Source organism: Miniopterus natalensis, chromosome 13, assembly GCF_054644295.1.
Source record: "Miniopterus natalensis isolate mMinNat1 chromosome 13, mMinNat1.hap1, whole genome shotgun sequence".
NCBI lineage: Eukaryota > Metazoa > Chordata > Mammalia > Chiroptera > Miniopteridae > Miniopterus > Miniopterus natalensis.
In genome coordinates, this window is record NC_142093.1 from 52,608,137 (window position 1) to 52,613,923 (window position 5,787).

Sequence of the window (5,787 nt, forward strand, 5' to 3'; positions counted from 1 at the left end):
GTTTGATGCCAGTGACCACTCCTTTCCTTCGGGAACTTCCCCTTGGGCTCCTGACCCCTTGTTCCTCTGGTTTTGGTCAGGTGATCTTTCTAACCGTCAGGCTTTTGTCTCTCTGCCGATGTCTTAGTTTTTGCCTTTCCCCGGGGCCCCATTCTCAGGCTAGGGGCTCAGGTTCTCCACGGTGGCCTTTTCCGCTCTCCACATGCTGCTTCCCAAGCCCATGTCTATTTTGTCACAAGTCTCTGTTGCTCCCCCAGGCCATCCCCCAGGCACTGAGGTTTAACAGACCAAGGTGAAGCCCTGCTCTGTAATTCCCCTGCTGTACCACTTTCTAGGTGGCCTGGGAAATCCTTCCTGCCTTGTTTCTAACTTGCATCCTTGCTTCTCCCTCTGAGCTTCTGACTCCTGACCTTTGCTTTGCCGTTGACTGATATGGCTTCTTCAGGTTTGACCCTTAGTTATCCTAGTCCTAACAGGGCCAACCATCTGTATCTTCTGGTTGGACTCATGTCCGGACATACCTAGAAAGAGCCCCACCCAATCCTATGCCAACCGCTGAGAAATTACCCCAGAATTGGCTGCATCGGGTCCGAGGTAAGGGGAAAACCTTCCCTTCCCCTATATCCCAACCAGAAATGGAGAGTCTTCCTGCCCTCTGCCCTGCCCCGCACACTTCTCAACCTTCAATCACCAAGCCCTGTCGATTCTACCTCTTAAACCATGCCCAATCCTTCCTCCCGTCTCCTTTCCCCCAGCCAGACCCTGACCCCAGGCCTCGTCATCACTGCCTAGCCCAGAGAGGGCATGTGCACCCGAGGCCTGCAAGAAAATGCACTGAGGTGTGGGAAGAAGACTGGCACATCTCCTCACGCTTGCTTGTTTATTTTTATTGACATTTAGGTTTGTACAACATACAGTTAGCTATTAACCATTTAAAAATGTATAACCCAGTGGCATTAAATATATTCACAATACTGTGCAACCATTACCTCCATCTAGATGGAAGTGGGAATTGCACAGTATTGTGAATATATTTATTTTTATGTCACACTTTTAGTGTTCACTTTTTGTGTACATCTTAATGCTCATAATGTATGACTGCAATTACATTGTGATCACTTGTGAATGATCACACACCCAGTGGGAATTTGTGAAGACTTCTTTACCGAGGAGGGTGCACGATCAGAAATATGGACACATGTGGTCTCCAAATTCATCTCTCAGGTCACAGCCTCCAGAGTATTTTCCAAAATGCGTCTAAATTTCCTTTGTAAGAAATTGCAAAAATGAAAACATTGCATACCCTCGCTCCAGTCTTAGTTCTTAAACCCTTCAATGGCTCCCCATTGCCTACAGAATAATCCCAAATTTTCATCGCTGGGCAGATGATATGCTTGATGCTGGAGCCTCTGCCCCCTCCAACATCATCTCTCGTCAGGCTCCCTGCTTCCCTCCGCAGCAACCAACAATGCCACACCGCTGGTGATGTCCTGGACACCCAGGCTACTTTAGGCCACTCTGTCCTTTCCCATACTATTTCCTCCCCGGGGGTGCCTCTCACATCCATTGGCTGTCTTGCAAATCCCCATTGACGCTCAAAACCCCTCCTTATCACTCCTCTCTTAGGCAGAATTCAGTGCCAGCTGCCGCTGAAGCCATTGCCTCCATGCTGGGTGGTACCATGGGCAATTTGGTGGTTAGGAGGTTCTGGTGTCAGAAAGACCTGGGTTTGAATTGTGCCTCTACCATCTACTAGCTGTGATCCCATGGGTCAGTCCCTTAACTTCAGCTTCTTCAGCTACACGATACGCACCTCACAGAGTGATTGTAGAAATTAAACAGCATCCTGTATACACCTATTTTATTTGTTTGCCTTACTATTTGGAAAGCTCCATGTAAAATTCATATTTCATATGAAGGAGAGCTACTCCCAATAAGGCAGAATGCCTTCATTTTTAAAAAAGTTAATTCTTTAGTGTACATTACTAACTGAAGTTCAAAGCATGCATTTCCTGCCAGCTGTTTATGTGAGGACCTCTGCCAAGGTCCCAGCCATGCGACCTCCACTTTCCTCCCCCACTCACCTCCCACTGCTCGCCCCGCAGGCCCCACCACTGGCGGTCACTGAACGCTCTGGGCTGCACCTTGCCTTGTGCTTTTGCATGAACTCTGGGTTGTCCCCTCCTGACGGGGGGCACTCAGGGAAGCCTGCCCCTGCGTGCTCCTGTCAGTGAGCATCCCGAGTGGCCCACATAGATGACCCTGCCCTAGGGGCACAGTGGGCAGATGAGAAGGCAGGCGTGAAATGTGAGCAGCAACAGATCCCCGAAGGCAGGGCTGGGCACAGATGCGTTCATTTAAATTTATTTCCAGCCTCTGGCAAAATACGCGGCACAGTGTTTAATAAATGTGCTTCCTCTGCCACAGCACCTACCACGGGTAATCGCACTCACTGACCTAGCATCTGCTTTGTGAGGTCGGCTGGTGCCAGCCCCACCCATGCCTGTGTGCATGACCTGGCACATAGTAGGCTCTCAATAAATATTTGTTGAATGAGTCGATGAATGAAAAAGTTACTGTACTGCAGATGGGTAAAACTGATTTTAAGCCCAAATTTGGTCATGTATCTATCTCAGAATTAGTCTCCTTGCCTATAACACGGGAAGGACTGTACATACTCCCCCATGGGAACAGGGCAGTTGCCAAAGCAGGTCGTGAACTGCAAAGCCCGTCACAAGAGTGATCCTGCCAGGAATCAGGCCTGTCCCGTCTGCCAGGACCGGGACATGAGCCCACGTTGGCTGCACTCGCTGGACACTGAGGGGCTGTGTGCGTGAGTCTCTCCATGCAGCCGAGACAAAGAAGTGCTTTTGGGAATCCAGTAGATCCCCGTTGGGCAAGCGGAGCAGCTAAGGTGGGAGTGGGCGAGGAGGGGCGGTTAGTGCTGACTGGGCCTTCGCCGTGGCTCCCAGCCGGAGTGGGTGTTGGCGGCCTGTTCTGCGAAGGTGCTGGGTGGGTACAGAGGATAGGAACTGAGGGAGGAGGCCCACTGGGGTCCTCACTCGGGAGGACTGTGCAGGATCGTGGGTGCACATCAGAGAGGGGGGTCCCCATCTTCACGCCCGCAGGGTGCCGAGCAGGCCCAGGCGTGCAGCAGAGCCTAGGAATGGGTTTCAGTTGAGTGAATAGGGGCTCTACTCGGTATCTATACATATATGCCTCTCTCTGTCCTTTATTCGGTGTGATAATAAAAATAGCTGACATTTCCCAAATGCCCACATGCACTGAGAAGCACTTTGTATGTATTAATTTATTCAGACCTCACAAGAACCCTGTGAGATAGATGCCGCTCTTAGCCTTATGTTTTCAATGAGGAAAACGCAGTGCAGAAGTTTAGAAGGCGGCCCAGGTCACACAGATAATTAATGATAGATCTAGGGTCCAAACACAGGTATTCCCGATCCAGAGCACATGTCTGTCTGTCTTTCTATCTGTCTGTTTCTCTCTCTCCATGCACACACACACACACACACACACACACACACACACACACTTTATTCACAGACACTTGTACATATGTGTAAAGACAGGTATACACATTGTGTTTATATTTCAACGTAAATCTATATGCATAATATTTGTTCCTGGCATGACCATCCCACATGAAATTTTCATCAGGTTTCCCAGCCTTCCTGAGCAACCCAAACATACACATGTATACAAAATAATTTTACCTCCCATTTCAGTATCACATAAATCAAACAGAGGGAAGGAGTGGGAAGGGGCTCAGGTAGTTAGTTGAACAACTTACCTTTGTTAAAATAAATAACAGAAGGAAACACGCAGAAGGAAGAAGAATAAGTCCCACGTGTTTGTTTTAGAAAGTTTGGATAAGTGGGTAGGTAACAAATTAAGGGGAGGGAGGTAGAGCAGCTCAGCATCCATGAGAAAAATTGCTGCCATCGCCACTCTGTAATTCATGACTGGAACACGAAGCAGACCCGGCTGCAGTGACATAATAGGAAACAAACAGGGTAGACAGGGATGGCACATAATTACAGAGCCACTCAATTCACTGGTAAGCATTTACCAGAGAATAAGTTGCACGGGAGAGCATTTGCATACAAATGAGATTCTGAGAGCACAGGAACAGGACAGCGATAAGGCCTCATCCATGTTATTAGAGCATGTCAGTGGGGGGAAATCGTTAAACTGATACCATGTAGGTTTAACTACATTCTATCACCAAAATAAATTTTAAATGCAGCCCTGAGCTTTACAGCAGGTATGTGGCTTTCAATTCAGAATGTGAGCTGTTATTTTGTGTGCGTCTGTCTCATTAGTTTCATTGCTTGGCCTCGAAGTATTTGAAGCATTATTTTTGGAAACAATATTTTAAAATAAATATTAAATTATTAGTTCTCCTACAGGTTAAATGTAATCATTCCTTTTAAAAAAAAAAAAACAAAACTTGATTGCCTTACAATTTTTGCTTTCTATATTTTGATGCTGTTTGGGGCATGTAAGTGTCCCTGCCTGCTTTAATTTCATCATTGATTATACCTTACCCCAATTTATAAGATGATTCCATTTCTCTTTATGATTATAATGTATTTTACACTGAATTTGACTTTGTATAATTAGAAATACCATACCCCCTGCCTCCTTTATGTTTAGTATTTTCCTGAGAGTATTTATCCTTTTAATTTTAATATTTCTTTGCCATTTTAATTTATATATTAGGAACCTAATAGCTCAGTAGAATTTTTGTTTCACCTGATATTTGTCCTTTAGGAAAGGATTTTCCCCCTATTTACTCTAATTGTCTTAATTAATTTACTTGACTCTTGTTATTTTTAAGGCTTCTCCTTTTTTATATTTCTTGCTACTTCTTGCCTTACTTTTGTTGAAAGAGATCCAGTGCTCATTCCACTAACTAGCCTTTTATTCTTTAAGTATAGTCAGCTTTAAACTGGCAAAAACATAAGCAATATTTACTGTTTTAATTTTATAAGACTGATACAATGTTTAGCAGAGCAGCATACTAAACAGAACTACTAATGGCACAATAATTTTAGAAATTCTGGTAGGAGCTGACGTTAGCTGAGTGTTTACCACCTACCAGAAACCTGGGCTGAAAGCTCCAAAGACATGACTCAGCAACGGGGTTCCCAAGGCTGAGCTCCGGCAAGGCCAAGAGGGTGGAACTGAAATCTGACCCCCAGGCTACGGGATCTCAGAGGCCAACCCCAAACCCGAAGGGATGCCCTCAGGGATCTTATAAGGAACAGATGTCCTCTTTCCCCCAGTGACCTTCTGCAGCTACACAAGGATATTCAGAGGCCCTTTCACCGAAGGTAAAATTGGTCCTGGAAAAATAGCTACTTAGAGTGAATCCACTTAAAGTGGGGACCAAAATTTGGTACTCACTAGAGAAATAACAAGTTTGATTGTGACTTCACCTTTAAAAATAAAAAATTATGAAAGTAAGTTTATCTTACATTTATTAAATGTAGGCTATAACTGTAATTGTGTGCTGATTCTTAAAAAAAACACACAAAATAAACTGAATCCTCCTTGGGTGGCTTTTGGTACAATATTTCTGACAAAAGAGCAGGGTAGCACATGAAGACATCCTTCACGTCACGGTTTTATGGCTCCAACATAAAGTATCATTTTTATTTTATTTTTTAAAAGAAGCAAAGGATTCATATATTTGCCTAACGCCTCTCTTAATCTCTCGACATTAAAATCACTCTCTTTTAAAGTGGCTAAGTGTTGATTTTC